Here is a 19,584-nt window from a genome sequence, read left to right on the forward strand (position 1 = left end):
ATCTGCCTTGCAATGCAGGGGACGCAGGCTCAATCCCTGGTTGGGGAACTGAGATCCCATGGGTTGCAGAGCAACGAAGATCCCAAGAGCCGAAACTAAGGCCTGACAGAATCAAATAAACAGATAAATAATTTTTAAAATAAAAAAAATTAAATAGCTTTAAAGCAGTCCTCAACAGTAGTAGAAAATTAGACAAGGAAAAAAAGGAAAAAAAAAACACAAAACACAACTCACCCAAATGAAATATATGTTAAAACATGGAATTTTCTATACATATGAATGAGAATTGTTTAGGATGAAGGGATTTGCATCATAAAATTAGTTTACCAGTAACTTGTAATAAATTCTAAGTATTCATTGAATTCCTATGAATTCCAAGTAAAGGGTCCTGCTTCCAATTTCTTGGAAGACCTGGATCCCTTAAGAAGGTAGGAGGCATATTAGAGGCTTATTTTGAGCCACTGGTCTCCCAAAATACACAAGCAAATCAACTTTGTTTTGGGGTTTTTTTTTAATTATTTATTTTGGTTGGCTAGGTCTTTGTTGGAGAAGGCAATGGCACCCCACTCCAGTACTCTTGCCTGGAAAATCCCGTGGACGGAGGAGCCTGGTAGGCTACAGTCCATGGGGTCGCTAAGAGTCGGACACGACTGAGTGACTTCACTTTCACTTTTCCCTTTCATGCACTGAAGAAGGAAATGGCAACCCACTCCAGTATTCTTGCCTGGAGAATCCTAGGGACGGCGGAGCCTGGTGGGCTGCCGTCTATGGGGTCGCACAGAGTCGGACACGACTGAAGCGACTTAGCAGCAGCAGCAGCAGCAGGTCTTTGTTGCTTCACATGGGCTTTCTATCTTGTGGCAAGCGGGGGCTACTCTCTAGTTGTGGAGTGTGGGCTTTTCGTCGCAGTGGCTTCTCTTGTTGCAGAGCATGGGCTCTAGGGTGTGGGCTCAGTAGTTGCGGCACATGGGCTTAGTTACCCTGAGACATGTGGAATCTTCCCAGATCAGGGATTGAACTCGTAGCCTCTCCATTGGCAGGCAGGTTCTTAACCACTGGACCCCTAGGGAATTCCAAATCAACTTTGTTTTGATTCTACATTGAGCACACTAATTGTCTAGATACAGCTACATCTTACAGAAATCATAGCAAATGCAATTTGTCCCCTGCAGAACTTGTTGGAACCTCTCTCTGTTGTGGAGCTTCCTGGTGGCTCAGATAGTAAAGAATCCACCTACCAAGCAGGAGACCCAGTTTCGAGCCCTGGATTGGGAAGATCCCCTGGAGAAGGAAACAGCAACCCACTCCAGTATTCTTGCCTGGGAAATCCCACGGACAGAGCAGCCTAGCGGGCGACAATCCATGGGGTCACAAAAGAATTGAACACAATTTAGGGACAGACTTTCTCTCTGTTGTATTTGAAAAAATAAAGTTACAGCAGCAGTTGGGGTTGTGTGGTGACAGGAGGAATGGTAATCAGCTGCTAATTAGAATTCAGTGAAATATCAGGGCAATCATTGCAGGAAACTCCCACTCAACACTATACATGTCTATTATATCTCAATAAAACTGGAAGAAAAAAAGAGACAAAAAAAAAAATGCCCAAGGGTAGCAATTAACTTCTGGAAATGGTAGCAGGTATAGGTACTTGAATTGAAGTTAATCAACGCATCTCTATCCCCTGCACAATTTACAGAGGCTACAGCTTGATATTTTAATGGAGCGATATCAGTCTGGTGTTTATACACAGGAGTGTGGATTTATACATTTAAAAATATCTTTTATTTTGACTGTAAAACTACTGCTAAAGAAAATTGGCTTCAACAAAACATTCTTGATATTGGACTCTTTCCTCTTTCTTTTTTCCTTGGAGATTATTTAGGCTTTTCATCAGGGAGAGGTACTTAGGTAACCTGCAAACACAAGACATAAACATATCTCAAAGTCGTATTGACCTTATAGAGACCTTCACTTTGTGGAGACTTGTGTCAGATCTTTTAAACGTGTCAAAGGAAACTTGGCAAAATGATTCTTTTTCACCTTAAATTACAATTGAAAACCTTATTTGAACCATGGAAAAATTAGGGAAACAGTCCAGAACATAGCCAAATAACATAGCCTAGACTTTACCTCCCTACAGGATGCTGTAATTGCTGGATCTTGACTTAAAATTTGCATTTAAAAAGATGCAAGACAACTACTGCACAGTCCATCTATTTATAGATAAAATATAATACCCAGTCATTTCATCTAGTGGAGAAAAGTTCGGTTTCTTCACATTCAACCCAGAAGATATTCAAACATATGGCAGAAATCACATATGACATTTTAACAGATTTATTTGCCTGATCTTGTATGTATTTATCTATTTTGGGGCATTTGTACATGAGAACATAAATATTACTTTATTGCACCAACCCCAGTGTATTAGTTACTTATTGCTGTTTAACAAATTGCCTCCATAGTGGCTTGTATAAATAAAAATGCTGCTTCTTTCAGTTTTTGTGGAGCAGGAATCCAGGCACAGTTGAGCTGAGCTGCATGAAGCTGCAGGTGAGCAGTCAGCTAGGTCTGGGTTCTCATCTAAAGACTAGACCTGGAGGGTAGAAGCCACTTCTAAGCTCACACACCTGGTTATTATCAGTCTAAGGAAATCAACTTCCAGTCTTACTCACCTGAGCCCCTCCATAGTACTGACTCACAACATGGTCGCCAGCTTCCCCAAGGGAACCAGGCAAGAGAAAGCCAGCAAAAGTTAGAGCCACCAAGATGGAATCTGCAGTCCTTCATCACCTAATCTCAGAATTGACACCATCGCCTCCACCATGTTGTCTTCTCGAGAAGTGAGTCACTAAATCCAGCCCACGTGGAAGGGAGGGGATCATAGAACAATGTAATACCAGGAGGCAGAGATCGGAGGGGGCTGATTTCAGAGGCTCTTACCATGATCAAAATCAGTCCATGAGGATCTTATGGAGAGGAAGTAGCTGGATATGCTCTGTTATTTTTGTCTGCCTGCCATCTGTTTGGGAAATGACTCCTTGCTCTTTCTCAGTCTCTGTGGCTCTGGAGACTGAAAGCTCGCCTCACCCTGGCTCTTGGGGTTGGGCAGCCACGGTGTCCCCAGCCTGATCAGTAACAATACTGCAACTCTGTGGCCAGAATGACTGGTTTGGGGATGAGACACACAGAGTCCTTTTTCAGGAATTGACACAGGTGCTGGCAGAAACCAGGCCTCCTAGGATCACAGGTGCTGTGAAACGTGGGAAACGGGAATTCTGTCTCCTGTGTCTATATATAGGACCCCTTGGCTCCTGGTGAAAAAATTCTTAGAATAAAACAGAGCTGAGAGGTGCAGAGTGAGTTAAACACACCAAATCCTCATACATCTCCTACCTCTCTGAGCCCAGCTCTGCCTAAAGTCAGGTTTACCTTTTCTTTTGCTTTTTTAATTTATTTGGCTGCACTGCATCTTGCGGGCTCTTAATTGTGGCGTGTGGGATCTAGTTTTCTGAGTAGTGATCGAACATGAACCCCCTGCATTGGCAGCACAGAGCCTTACCGCTGCACCACCAGGAAGTCGTATCTTTTCTTTTCTTAGTTAGCTTTGAATCGGTTTTTAATCACTTTCATCACAACAACAACAACAGCAAAATGGTTCTAATATATCCAGATGTTTTGGATGTGGTTGCAAATACACTATCTTCCCTTAATAAAACCATCATAGCAGTGGCTTTTATAAAGTTGTCTAAATACATTTAGTATATTTAAATTTTTTAACCTTATCAGTATAATGCTTAGAAAACCAAGCTCCATGTGTTTCCTATTGTTTGAACTACTTCCTTTATTCATCTTAAATTTACTTTTCTCAAGATTCAGGAAACGTCTTCTTGTTGCATTTAAGTTCCCTAAGAACAGGGCCAAATGCTTTCTTAATTATTATTTCCTGCCTAACGTGCAGCACAATAGCTGGCCACACAGTCGATTCTCAGGAACTGTTAAGTGAATCTTTCAAGTATCCTTTAGATTATTGTTCCATAAGGTCAAGAGTTGATTTGGGGACCTCCCTGGCAGTCCAGTGGTTAAGACTCTGTGCTCCCAATGCACAAGTGTGAGTTTGATCCCTGGGAACTAAGATCCCACTTGCTGAATGGTGTGGCCAGATAAATAAATAAATACATAAACAAAATAAAAAACAAGACTTTATTTTTGCCTGTATGAAAACCAGTTCAGTACTTTCACGTTAACTTTAGGTTATTCCTATATGCTTGGGCTTTTCATAATCACTGCTCTAAACAATTCACAAAATCATTAAGTGAGACTAATCATAGAGGAATGCCAATGTTTATACTTCTTCCCCCAAGAAGTGCTCCTGAATCCTAAACCATCGTTTCTTGTCTCTAAGCAACTTCCCTCTGCTTCACCCCTAGTCTCCATCACACCATGGTGACTCAATTTCTAAAATAGGCTTTTGTGTGAAACTTTGTGAAAGGCTTTTTGAAAATCTTAATGGACGCCATTCATGAGCTGTTGTACATATGCGTATGTGCCTCCTACAAGGGATTTATTAGCTCCGTGAGGCTGGTTTCCTCTCAGAAGACCATGCAGGCCCCTCCAGCTCCTTCCTCGGCTCCCCAGGTGCACAGGTGTGCGTGCATTTGTCTTTTGGGGAGAAGGGCTCAGCTCTTCCCTGTGGATCTGTTTTGATGGATTTTCGGTATTCGGCAGATATTGTAGAATAATGTAGAGTGGAGACTGCCAAAGTCAAACTCTCTTCTAAAAGAGATGAATAACTTTGGTTCAGTTAGCATGTTGAGGTCAAAAACAGGGAAATAGGGGCTCTGGTATGGTTAATATGGGCCGAAAACAGGAAGTTAGGTTAGAAACACAGGAAGTTGGTGGCTGTCAGCCAAGGGTCAGGAATGTCACAGGTCCTTTAGGAATTTGACAGTGTCATTGGTTTTCTCTTTCTTCAGATTCCCTCCTCTCTTGATCTCTGCACATCATGCTTCCATCCTGCCTTGGAAAATGCTCCTTCTCAGTCTTTCCTGGAGGCTCTTTTTTCTCTTTAATGTGATCATTTACCATCTTTGGTCTTATTATGTCTCTGCATGTTGCCATTGTCAACTTCACATCCTCCCTTGGATTTAGGGAGTCTATTTTATAGGCTGGTAGAAATGTAAGTCATAGTAATTATAAATGTGTAAATTTGGGCCACATAGTTCTTCTCTGAACTCCAGATGAGTCTGTTCACCTCCCTAGAGGACACATCCATGTCAATAGCCCACAGATGTTCCAAACCTGTGTCAGAAATCAAAGAACATCTCAACATGTCCAAGATCATATGCAAGGTCTCTACATAATTTAAGGCCTTTTCCCCCCTTGGCAATGCTTTCGGATCTCAATTTCCCCTACCAGAGGTTGAACCCATGTGCCCTGAAATAGAAGGACAGAGTCCTAACCACTGGACTGAGGGGAATTACCAAGGCCTGTTTCACTATAGATGACCAAAAATAAACAAAAAACCCTACTATATTTCATGGAACCTAAGGAGAATCTGGACAGGATGGGGGTACAACTAGGTTCAGAAAGACGTGGAACCAGAACCTGAAATCCTGATGATTTCTCTCCAAATTATACCTCCATACCTCCCACCCCCAACCCCACCCCCAGTTATCTGTTTCATATCTCCTTTTGATGCGGATTATCTGTTTCATATCTCCTTTTGATGCGGACTAAATTCTTCTGCTTCTTAGTTTACCTGGTGGAAAACAATAAAGATTTCCATTTTCCCTGCTTCAGTCATGCAGAGTGAGACTGACCTGATTTTTTCTGGGTTTTCAATTCAAAACCCTAAAGAAGAAAGTCATTGACCTGGCCACAGTCAAAGTGCCCACCCATCAACTGATCAACTTTGGCCTCATATGTATGTGTATGTAACTCGAAGCTGTCCTGTAGTTCACTGATGCTCTTGTCATTCTGCTTTCAACCTTTTTTCTCTGTGTGTTTCATTTTGGAAAGTTTCTATTACTATGCGCATTATACTCTTTATTTATTTGGCTACATTGGGTCTTACTTGTGGCCTGTGGGACCTTTTTATTTCAGTTGCTGCATGCAGGCTCTTAGCTGTGGCATGTGGGATCTAGTTCCACCACCAGGGATTGACCCTGGGTCCCCTGCATTGGGAGCTTGGAGTCTTAGCCACTGGACCACCAGGGAAATCTCTGTATTACTACTCTTTCCTTTAGTTGTGTCTTATCTGCTGCTAATCACATCCAGTATGTTTTTCACAGACATTATATTTTTTGTACCTATTTTGTTTTTTAAATTTTATTCCATTTTGTTACTTAAAGTGCTTACTCTTTTATTTAGATTCTTAAACATATGGAATATATAATCATATATAATTATTAACATAACAACTGTTGTAACGTCTTTGCCACTAATTTATCTTTGTCTAATGTCCATGTCATTTCTGGGTATGTTTCTACAGATTGCTTTTTCTCCTCATGATTCATGGTATTTTTCTGCTTGTTTGCATGCCTGGTCATTTTTCACTGGATGCCAGACATTGTGAATTTTACCTTCTTAGGTGCTGGATATTTTTCTATTCCTATGAAAGTTTTCTTGAGCTTTGTTCTGAGAAGCAGTTAAATTGCTTGGAAACAGTTCTATCCTTTCCACGGTTCTCCTAAGCTTTGCCAGGCAGGATGAGAATGGCCTTCATTCTGGAGCACATCTTGCCACTCCTCTGAGGTAATGTTCTTTTGCATCCTCTACCTGATGCCCTGGGAATTATAAGGTTCTTCATTCCAGGATGAGTCCCTCGGGTCCTACCCTTGAGTAGTTTCCCCACACTCGGGGGCTGACAAGTCCTCAACCGAAGACTCGTGGGGACCGTCTGCTGGTCTCTGGAGCTCTTTCCCTGGGTGGCACTCCCCTCGCTGCCACTGGACTGCTCAAGGACACAATGTCACAGCCTCCCTGGACACCCAAGGTCCACCTGGGTTCCCACTCTCTGAGCTGCCCACGCAAAACTTTCCAGGCAGTAGGCTGAGACAACCACAGTGCTCACCTCACTTGTCTCCACTCTCTCAGGGATCGTTGTCCTGGTGTGCAGTGTCTGAAAACACTCGTTTCTTGTATTTTTCCCGTCTTTTAAAGTTGCTTCAGAAAGGAGAAGGATAAACCCAGTTGTTGCTGTCACGCCATCTTGGCTGGAGGTAGAAGTTCAATCTTTTGAAACTAATTGCAGTTTTTGTTTTTTTTTTAAAACTTGGATCTTGTGAGATTTCCCTGGCAGTGCAGTGGTTAAGACTCCTGGCTTTCATTGCAGGTGGCACAGGTTTGATCCTTGGTGGCGAGGGGCCTAAGATCTTACAAGCTGTGCGTTAGGGTAAAAAAAAATCAATAAAATAGGGACTTCCCTGGTGGTCCAGTGGTTAAGAATCCTCATTGCAATGCCACCTTACAATGCAGGAGATGCAGGTTCAGTCCCTGGTTGGGAAAAAAAGATCCCGCATGTCACAGAGTAACAACTCTGTGCTGCAACTACTGAGCCCTTTCACCACAACTAGAGAGTCCGCATGCCGCAACTAAGACACAAATGGAGCCAAATAAATAAATATTTTTAAAGTGAAAAAAAATTAAAAAGTAAAACTCTGGGCTCTTGAATGTCTGTGTACTTTTGGGTCCATTTGAAATGTCCTTTCTTTCCACCCCATCTGCCTGGCAGGACTCCGTTGTGGCATCAGCTCCTCCCAAACCTTCCCAGCACCACCACACCCACAGCAGCACCCTTCCTCTATGCTCCATGGCATCATTCACACACAGTGCAAGCTGGGTTCCCTCAGTCAACCCCATACCCTGTGTGCACAGATCAGAGAGTCTTCATCTTTGTATCATGGAATTTAACACACCAAGTGCTCAACATATGTTTAGTGAAAGGAATTGAAAATTGTATATAATTACACCCATACAGAGAACAATCTTCACTGTTTATTCCACAGCATTTTTCAAGCTGTTACCTGCAACGGTGGGCTATAATTTAAACATTCCTATATCATGTGTTTAAATCAAGTGTGTCATTAGCAAAATTCTCAACCATCAAACTAAGGAGATTCCCAAAAAAAGTGGTTTAGTTAGAAGAGTATCTCTGAAGCCCTCCTACTGATGAGGGTGGCAGATGGTTGGCATATGTCTTCTGTTCATTTAGTTGACTGCTTATGTTGAATATGAGATCTTCTGAGTGTGTCACAGATTTTTGAAAAAGGGCTTGTGTATTTACAGCTCATGCTGAGCAGAGTGCAACTGCAAATTCCAAGCAAACAACCACATCATTTGCTTCCTCATGTAGTCAAACCCTTCCCTGACCAAAAAGGAAGTCAGACCACAATCTCCAACAGTGTGTTCGACCCTGTGGAGGTGCAATGGGTGCTCAGCAGTAATATATGTTAAAGTTTGATATTAGGTTTTTCAAGAGTCAGACCTCTGAGATTCTGTCATAGGTTCGTCCTGACTACACGTTTTCTCATATGATAAAGTCCATCCACAGCCCCTTCCCAAACCTCCTGGATACTTTGTGTAGTTTGAGCTTAAATCTACTTTGAGGCCTCAGTGCTTTCTTTTCTAACCTAAATGAAAAATGTCCCGAGAAATAAGTGACAATGAATTCCCTAAGTCCAGTGCTTCGGGGTCCGTACTTCCACTGCAGAGGGCATGGGTTCTATCCCTGATCTAGGAACTGAGATTCTACATGCCATGTGATGCAGCCAAAAGATTAATTAATTTTAAAAAACCTCTTCATATGCAGTAACGTGGATGGACTTAGAGATTATCATACTAAGTGAAGTAAAGAATACAGAAAGATGAATACCATATGATATCTCTTATATGTGGAATCTAAAAACAGGATACAAATGAACTTATTTACAAAATGGAAAACAGATCCACAGACATAGAAAACAAACTTATGGTTACCAAAGGGGGAAGGTGGGGGGGATGGATAAATTAAGAATTCATGATTAACATATACGCGCTGTGTGTGTGCTCAGTTGCTCTGTCCTGTCCGACTCTTTGTGGTCTCATGGACTGTAGCCCACAAGGCTCCTCTATCCATGGGATTTTCCAGGCAAGAGTACTGGAGTGGGTTGCCACTTCCTACTCCAGGGAATATTCCTGACCCAGGGATCAAACCCGCATCCCTTGCATCTCCTGCATCGGCAGGTGGATTGTTTACCGCTAGTGCCACCTGGGAAGCCATATATACACACTACTATCTATAAGATAGACAATCAACAATAACCTACTGTATAACACAGGGAACTCTGCTCAATACTCTGTAATAACCTAAATGGGAAAATAATTTGAAAAAGAATAGATATATGTATATGTATAATTGAATCATTTTGCTGTACACCTGAAACTAATACAACATTGTAAATCAACTATATTCCAATAAAAAAAAAAAAAATCTCTTGAAGACGAAATGCCCAACCCAAAGGAACACTCTCAAGTGCAAGAGTTTCAGGCATAATGGGGATAAATATGTTGAGTACTTTTAAGTTGCTCACTCATACATAAGGCTAGCCCTGCCAGAGTATGGATAACAATAGCTCTATCACTAAGTAGGTAGAGGGATACTAGAAGAGACCACTTAAAAAATTCCAAATATACTGTTCCATTGCCTCCTAAGAGACAGATTCTTTTACCAACAGCAATGATATGAGTGAAACCTTACTCCCTAAAGAAAAGGAGAAAACAAAAATCAGTGGTTTGCTACCTTCAGCCTAGTCCAGCAACCCACTCAAGCCAACAATGACCAGTTCCATTGATTTTGTTTATTTTAATCTAATTAAATTATCCAACAGCCACTTTCCTTCCCTCTTATTATTTTGGGAAAATATCATACTTTGAAGTAGTCTAATCTAGGCTAATAAAAACAATCAATGTTCAGATTTCTTTGGGAAGATATACTGAATTCCATGATGACAGAAATGATGTTTAACTTTATTCTGTTCCATTGATTCCTATGCCTCATTTTGTGCCAATGTCATATTGTTTTGATTACTGTAGCTTTGTAGTATTGTCTGAAGTCTGGGAGGATTATGCAGTCTGCCTTGTTCTTTTTCTTCAGTATTGCTTTGTCACTGCTGGGTATTTTATGATTTCATATACATTTTAGGATTATTTGTTTTAGTTCTGTGAAAAATGTCACGGGTAATTTGATAGCGTTAGTTGCCCAGTTGTGTCTGACTCTTTGTGACCCCATGGACTGTAGCTCACCGGGCTCCTCTGTCCATGGAATTCTCCAGGCAAGAATACTGGAATGAGTATCCATTCCCTTCTCCAGAGGATTTTCCTGACCCAAGGATCAAACCTGGCTCTCCTACATTGCAGGTATCTAAGCCACCAGGAAAGCACATTAAATTTATAGATTTCTTTGGGTGGTATGGTCATCTTAACAATATTAATTCTTCCAATCCAAGAGCATGGGATATATTTCCATTTCTTTGAATCCACTTCAGTTGCCTTTATTAATGCTTTGTAGTTCTCAGCATATAAGTCTTTCACTCCTTGGTAAGGTTTATTCCTAAGTGTTTTATTTTTTTGATAGAATTTTAAAAGGGATTGTTGGTGCTTCCAAGGTGGTTCAGTGGCTAAGACTCTGAACTCCCAGTGCTGGTGGCTTGGGTTTGATTCCTGGTCAGGGAACTAAATCCCACATGCCACAACTAAGAGTTTGCATGCCACAACTAAAGATCTTGCATGCTGCAATTGAGACCTGGCAGAGTCAAATAAATAAGTAAATATTTTAGAACATAAAAAATAAAATGGATTGTTTACATTCCCTTTCCGGTATTTCATTGTTAGTGTAAGGAAATGCAACCAGTTTCTGTATATTTATCTTGTATCCTGCTAACTTGCTAAATTCTTTTATCAGTTCTAATAGTTTTTGTGTGGAGTCTTTAGGATTTTTTTACATATCAAGTTCACTAATCTTTTCTTCTGTATCATCTGATCTGCTGTTAATCCATCTAGTGTAATTTTTTTGTGTTTTCCATATTTAAAAGTTCAGTGTGGAAATGTGGATTACATCTTTTTCTTTTGGCCATGCTGCATAGCTTGTGGGATTTTAGTTCCCAACCAAGGGTCAAATCTGTATCCCCTGCAGTGGAAATGTGGAGTCCTAACCACTGGACTGCCAGGTAATTCCCAGATTACATCTCCAAGTATCCCTTTGTCATGCTTGTTTGACACATGGAGTATAATTATAACAACTGTTATAATGTTCCCATCTACCAATTCTATCATAAGTTCCACATGGAGGTCTATTTCTATTGATTGATTTTTTTCTCCCTGTGGCTTGTGTTTTCCTGCTTCTTTTTTTGCTGTCATTTTGTGTAGACACTAGACTGTGAATTTTACATTGTTGGATGCAGGATTATTATCATATTCCTATAAGTATCCTTTGAGCTTCATCCTGATTTGCAGTTAAACAACTCGAAAACCATTTGATCTTTTCAAGCTTCACTTTTACATTTTGTGAGGTGGAGCCCAAGCAGCCTTCAGTCTACAGCTAATCTGGCCCCTCTCCTGAGGAAATATTCTTCTTAGTATTTGACTTAATGTGTAGTAGTGAAGAAATTTTTGTTCTGGCTGCAGGTTTGACCTGTGAGGAGTGTTCAGCCTCCTCCTTACAGGTAGTAATACTTTCTCTAGCCTCGGGCTCTTTCCTCACAGGAATGTTCTGATCACAGCTCAGCTGAAGACTTGAGGGGACCCTCTGAAGTTCTCTAAAGCTCTCTTTCAGAGTGTTCTTTGCTCTCCTGTACTCTGTCCTGCAAATTATAACCACTTTCACCTTGATTCTGTCATTTTCATCTATTTCTTCAACTCAAAGATTTCTTGGGCACCATTTGAGTTTCTCCCTCCTGGAGCTGGAGAAGACTCTTGAGAGTCCCTTGGATTGCAAGGAGATCAAACCAGTCTATCCTAAAGGAAATCAGTTCTGAATATTCATTGGAAGGACTGATGCTAAAGGTGAAGCTCCAAAACTTTGGCCACCTGATGCGAAGAGCTGACTCATTGGAAAAGACTCTGATGTTAGGAAAGATTGAGGGCAAGAGGAGAAGGGGGCGACAGAGGATTAGATGGTTGGATGGCATCACTGACTCAGTGGACATGAGTTTAAGCAAACTTTGGGAGATAGTGAAGGACAGGGAAGCCTGATGTGCTGCAGTTCATGGGGTCCCAAATAGTTGGACATGACTGAGCAACTGAACAGCAACAACTCCTTGAGCTACAGCCTGGAAAGTGTGGATGGTGAGCTGGGACCCCTCAGGTGTTTCCTTATCTGAGGGAACACTGTCTTCTTCTTTGTCTATGCCATGTGGCTTGTGGGATCTTAGTTTCCCAACCAGAGATTGAGCCCAGGCCTTTAGCAGTGAAAGCACCGAGTCCTAACCACTGAAAGTGAAAGTGAAAGTCTCTCAGTCGTATCCGACTCTTTGCAACCCCATGGACTATAGAGTCCATAGAATTCTCCAGGCCAGAATACTGGAGTGGGTAGCCTTTCCCTTCTCCAGGGGATCTTCCCAACCCAGGGATCAAACCCAGGTCTCCTGCATTGCAGGTGGATTCTTTCACCAGCTGAGCCACCAGGGAAGCCCCCTAAACACTGAACCACCAGGGAATTCCCAGGAACACTGTCTTAAGCTTTTTGTGGGTCCATATCTGTGAGCCAGTGTTTTATATTTCCAATTTCTTAATTAAGGTAAGAGGGTAAATCCAATTCCTACTACATCATGGCTGGAAGCATAAGCCACCTCATGTTTTTGATTCCACTAAGTGACCTTATTCATGGTATTACATCTGGTAACAAGACTAACAGGTCCAAGGAATTCCTAGGTGGAACAGTGGTTAGGACTTGGTACTTTCACTGCTGAGGGCCTGGGTTCAATCCCTGGTTGGGGACTAAGATCCCATAAGCTGCATGGCACAGCAAAACAAAACAGAGCAAAAAATAAGACAAATAGGCCTATAACTAGAGTGATATACTCACTCAATTATTTACTGTGTGTCACTGACATTTGTATCATAGGCTGACAAAGAAGTTCTCTTTAAAGACTAGTTTGTTTTTTTTTTTGGTCCCAATTTTTTTTTGGCTGCATGGCATGTGCCATCTTAGTTCCCTAACTAGGGATCAAACCTGTACTGCCTGCAGTGGAAGCTTAGAGTCTCAGCAATTAGACTGCCACTGAAGTCTCCCAATTTTTTATTCAAAAAAATTGAAGCCTATGGAAATTTGAAAAAATTAAACAATGGAAATCCATAAGCCCTTCTGCTAGATTCACAAATTATTATTTTGCTACATATACTTCATTTCTCTATATATACTTTTCAACCAATTGAAAGTAAGTTTTACACCTAAATATTTATTCTGCATCTTCCAAGAAAAGGACATTCTCTTACATAACAAGAAGATTATCTTCTCTAAGAAATTTAACACTCTTACAATAATATTAGCTATTATATAGCCTGTATTCAAATTTCCTCTAGTTGTATTTTTCTCTTTCCAGAATCACAGTCCAATCAAGAATCACTCACTGTGTTTGGTGCTTATGTCTCATAAAGCTCTTTTTCTCTGCCATCTTTGTCTTTTATAATGTTGACAGTTTTGAGGTGCTCAGGCCTGATATCTTGTTGAATTTAGATTTTTATAAACTGTAATAGTGTTAGTAAATTTTATGACAACTTGGGAAAAAGAAACGCCTCATTATTTTGGAATCATATTCATCCTGTCACTTTGAATACTGTTAAATTTTGACTATGAATGAATCTCATGTTAAGAACTAATATATCTGAAAATTGCTCAGTGACTCAACTGTGCTATTACAAAACTTAGAAGTAGAAGCAATCTAATACTGTATTTCTCCCTGGTGAAGGGAAAGGCAATTGAGACACTTTAGCTGTTTTGTTTTGTCATTTCTCTGTCTTAAGATCATAGGGTTGCTTAAAAACATAGTGAAACTTCTTTGCAAGCACAGTTCTTGTAATCAAAACAGAAAGTCAACACTTTCATGTCGACTCTTAAGCAGCTGACCTTGCATACTCCTCCCTCCTCCAAGCGAAATGGAATAGAAAAATACTTATTCTATTTTTTTTTAACTTTTTATTTTTATTGGAGTATGGGTTCAGTCCCTGGGTCGGGGAGGTCCCCTGGAGAAAGAAATGGCAACCTATTCCAGTATTCTTGCCTGGGAAATCCCAGGGACAGAGGAGCCTGGTGGGCTACAGTCCATGGGATCACAAAGAGTTGGACACAACTTAGTGACTAAATAACAACGGTTGATTTACAATGTTGTGTTTCAGTTGTATAGCAAAGTGAGTCAGTTATACATATCCATGTATCTATTCTTTTTTCAAATTCTTTTCCCAAGTAGGTTGTTACATAATAAGCAGAGTTTCCTCTGTTACATGGTAGGTGCTTGTTGGTTATCCATGTTAAATACAGCAGTGTATACATGTCCACCACTTGTCATTTTCAGATTCCCAGGAATATGCATGAGAGAAAGAAATGCATTTTTCTCCTGATGAAAATGACTTCATTTTACTTCCAGAAATTTCAAAACTACCATCTGGTAGTCAACCCTGTTTTTCCACCAGATGGCAATAATCCATAATGGCTGAGCACGATGAATGGAATGTACACAAGGGCGTGAGCATTAAAAGGGCTGTGAGTGCTCAACATGTAATGTAAGAAAAATGATAAGTCCCAGGAGAAGAGGATAAACAGTGGGTTGCTAAGCCTGACCCTCTGGGGGCCAACAACAACCGTCATTAAAGGGATCACATCACTCATCTTTATTATTGTGGAATTACAGAAGGAAACAATCTGCACCATTTCTTTTCTTTTTTTTGTTTCCTGAATCATAGTAAAAAAAAAAAAACAAAAAAACAGAAGATAGAATGGAGATGGTGTTGATATGTAAGTATCACATGTCACATTCATGGCCAAAAAGATGTTTCATGGCTCCTAGCAGGAGTCACAAATTCAGGGAGGGTATTTTAAGAAAAGAGGAAGAAGTTGCACAAACTGCTGATGAAAACTGAAGTTTGTTTCTCTGCCCTGCTGGTACCAATTTGCTGGTCTTTCAAAATCTGTTTCGTTAGTGTAGCTACTTGATTTCGATTTTAGATGGCATCGTAAATGTGCAAGCCGACAGTGTACCATCTGACCCAAACGATTCATGGTGCGTGATAGTCCAGACTCGAGGTGCAGTTCTCGTCCTCGACAGGCCTTAGGTGACAGGACTTCCACCTCCCACTGAATAGTTGGCATTTTCTCCTCCTCTGGGTTCTCTGTTTCTGAGTACTGGCTATTCCTCTGATAAAGGCCAGGCTGTTCTTTGTGAAGACTAAATAATACCGACTTTTATCATTGTTTTTAGCGTTTTCCTTTTTGAAAAACAACAATAGAGTCACAAAGAAATTTTGAAAAGAAGTTCTAGCTTGTGAGTGAGATGAGAATCTTAGAGTTCACAGTGAACTGGAAAAAATCGAAACAAAGTTGTGTCTTAGGGCACATTCATACAAAATTTCCAAAGAAACTGTTAGGAACATTTGTTTTTGTTTTAGTTACTAGATCAAGTGATTTATTTAATATAGGTGAGGATAGTATAGAAATCAAAAAGAAAAAAATAATAGTTATGAGAGATGTGATCCAGGGAATTCAGTTTTTCCTTCAGACAACATTTTTAAAGGGGGGGGGTGGTGCTTTAGTCGCTAAGTCATGTCCGACTCTTGGGATCCCATGGACTGTAGCCTGCCAGGCTCCTCTGTCCATGGGATTCTCCAGGCAAGAATACTGGAGTGGGTTGCCATTTCCTTCTCCAAGGGATCTTCCTGACCCAGGAATCGAACCTGGGTCTCCTGCATTGAAGGCAAATTCTTTACCAACTGAGCTATGAGGGAAGCCCCTTGTAAAGGAGGCTATTATGAAAAATGTTAAGCTTTTATCTTTTTTATTTCATTAAAAAATGTTTTTAATTTATTTTTTAGTCATGTTGTATAGTATGCAGGGTCTTAGTTCCCTAACCAGGGGTCAAATCCATTGGGAGCTTGGAGTCTTAACCACTGAATGTGCCAGAAAAGTCCAAGCTTTTATCTTTTTCAAAAAATATCTTTAGCACTATAAAAAATCCTAAATGATCAATATAAAACTATTGAAGAATGCAGAAAAATAAAAAAGAAGAGTTACCAATCTGAAGACAACTCCTATTAACATTTTTGCAATTTCTTTCATTATTTTCTTTCTTCTAGAAATAAGTTTTTTTTTTTCATCTTTATGCAAAACCTGTTTGTTTTCATGGTTTTTCTGACCTAATTTCCACATTACATAATAACATATGTGTTTTCTTATGAGATTAGAATCACTTAATTTTAATTGTTTCACAATGTTTTGGTAAGGATGAGTCATACCTAACTAACCCATTATTGGACAATTATTTAGTGTCTCCTTTTTGGTTTAACAAACAACTCTATGATGAACACATCAATGTATACAAAATGGTTTCCATACTTAGACTTTCTTAGAATGGATTCCCAAGAGTGGAATTACTAGTTCACTGGTGGTCCAGTGGCTAAGAATCCACCTTGCAATGCAAGGAACAGTGGTTCGATCCCTGGTCTGGAAAGATCCCTCATGCCTCAGAACAGCTAAGCCCCCTAACTGCGTCATAACTACTGAGCCCACACACTGCAAGTACTGAAACCTGTATGCCTAGAGTCCATTCTCTGCAACAAGAGAAGCCACTGCAGTGTGAAGCCAGAGCTCTCCAATGAAGAGAAGCCCTCACTTATAGCAACTAGGGGCTTCCCTGATAGCTCGTTTGGTAAAGAATCTGCCTGCAATGTGGGAGACCCGGGTTCGATTCCTGGGTTGGGAGGATCCCCTGGAAAAGGGAAAGGCTACCCACTCCAATGTTGTTGGGCTTCCCTTGTGGCTCAGCTGGTAAAGAATCTGCCTGCAATGTGGGTGACCTGGGTTCGATCCCTGGGTTGGGAAGATCCCCTGGAGAAGGGAAAGGCTACCCACTCCAGTATTCTGGCCTGGAGAATTCCATGGTGTTGCAAAGAGTCAGACTCAACTGAGTGACTTTCACTTCACTTTCACTTTCACAGCAACTAGAAAAAGCAGAGTGCAGCAAGACCCACCACAGGCAAATTTTTTTAAATGAAAACATAAATAAATCTTTAACAAAACATGAAAAGAAGCATGAAATATTTTAATGCTTTAGTTTTGATTTCTATCATTGCCAATTTTCTTTTTTGCAGAGCTGCTGGTTTCTCCTAACAATGAGCAAGAAAGCAGCTTTCACACTGATGCCAATATTATCGTAAACAACAAACAAAAAACCACTTCCCTAAATGGTCTCTCATTAGTATTTTAATTTGCATGTCTTTGATTATGAGTGAGATGGAACCTTTCACCACTGTTTTGTCAAAGAACTGAATTTCCTCTTTTGTGAATTGTTTACTTATGTCCTTTGTCTGTGCATCTCTTGGGGTCTTTGTTATCCCTCCTTACAAAGAGAACTAACAAGCACTGTCCAGAGAAAGGCCTTCTGTCTGCAACGCTGTGAATTCCTCCTCTTTATGTTGTTTCAGACTCAGCATCCGAGCAGCAGAGTCAAGGGGAAACTGGGAAGAATGGGAAAGATAAGTGACACATTTCTCTCCGCTGTAGAAGGGAAATGAAAGGTCATGCTACCGAGATAACAAGGCTCTGCTCCTTCACTAAACCTTGTGCTCATTTTAATACTGCTTTCTACACATTTTCAGATATCACGTTATGTGTATTATGTAGCATGAGGAATATATCTCAGCATGAGCCACTGTGAAGCCATGGTGGCTTCACCAAGTGTCCATTCCAGGGAGATTTTGTCAATGACTTATTCAGATGTTATTTAATTTAACTTGGAGTGGCATCCTTAATTTTGTAACCACTTCCTGAAAGGCTGGCACTTCCATGTATTTTTCTTCCCTGGACGCAATAAGAGCACGTACAAGACAAGATGGGGATATAAATACAGACTCCCTGGCTTTGCAGTGATGGGTCAGGAGCTAAACTATTTGTTCTCACCTTGAGCTGGTGACTATGGAGAAAGTGAAAGTCGCCCAGTCGTGTCTGACTCTTTGTGACCCCATGGACTATACAGTCCATGGAATTCTCCAGGCCAGAACACTGGAGTGGGTAGCCTTTCTCTTCTCCAGCGGATCTTCCCAACCCAGGGATCGAATACAGGTATCCCGCATTGCAGGCAGATTCTTTACCAGATGAGCCACAAGGGAAGCCCTTGGGAATATGGAGAACTAGCCTCAAAGAGGGCAGAGCTTAAGACCAGTTAACGGGAACTCAAATGCTAATAATGACTCTGCAGCTGCTTAGTCGCTCAGTTGTGTCTGACTCTTTGCGACCCTATGGACTGCAGTCCACCAGGCTCCTCTGTCCATGCGGATTCTCCAGGCAAGAATACTGGAGTGGGTTGCCATGCCCTCCTCCAGGGGATCTTCCCAACCCAGGGATCGAACCCAGGTCTTCCGCATTGCAGGTGGATTCTTTACCGTCTGAGTGACCAAGGAAGTCCAATAATGACTCTGAACTCCCGAAATTTCTGCATCTGGAAAATGGGGATAATAATTCCTCATCTTATCCAAGGGGTATTTGAAAGATTACATTATACAAGAAAAATACTTTGTGGCTGAAAGGAAGAGCATTAAGTGTGATTACACTGCAGTGTTAGTTTTAAAAGTTAAGTCAAGGGACTTCTCTGGTGGCACGGTGGTAACGAATCCGCCCTGCAATGCAGGGGATGTGGGTTCAATCCCTGGTCCCCGCATGAGAAACATCCAGCATGACACAACGAAGCTCCTGTGTGCCGCAACTAAGACCTGATACAGTTCAAATAAATAAATAAGTTTTTAAAAAATTAAGACCCTAGAACGATTTCCTTTGTCAAATATCTTGAGGTCATACAGAGAATCAAGGAACATTGGGGATGAATAGGATCCCATCCCAGTCAACTCTCTCAGTTCACTGGGGGGAAGAACTGAAGCTGCGAGAGGAAGTATCCAAGATGATACTTGTTTAAAATGACACTGCTAATTAATGACTGAAGTGGACTGTTAATCTAGGAGTCTGAATTCCCTCCAGAAGTCTTTCTACTGCCTTCCCCTCTCCCCACACGGTCCAGTGAGTTGAAAGTTACTAAGTACCATCAAGTTAAAGAACTCAATTTGATTTTCTTACGATCTTTTTTATTTTCAGGGGGGTGGGGGTGGTGGTGGCATGTGGACTTCCCTGACCAGGGATCGAACTGGTGCCCCTGCACTGAAAGCCCCGAGTCTTAACCTCTGAACTGCCAGTGAAGTCCATTTTCCTTATCATCTTTGACAGAAACTGTTTCCAGCCCCTCTTTTATTCTATGAAAGCTAAAAAATTTTTTATATCTATTTATTTATTTGGTTGCACTGGGTCCCAGTTATGGCATGTGGGATCTAGCTCCCCGACTAGGGATCGAG

The sequence above is a fragment of the Giraffa tippelskirchi genome, chromosome 13 (assembly GCF_054371585.1).
Source record: "Giraffa tippelskirchi isolate mGirTip1 chromosome 13, T2T-mGirTip1v1.2.pri, whole genome shotgun sequence".
Classification (NCBI taxonomy): Eukaryota; Metazoa; Chordata; class Mammalia; order Artiodactyla; family Giraffidae; genus Giraffa; species Giraffa tippelskirchi.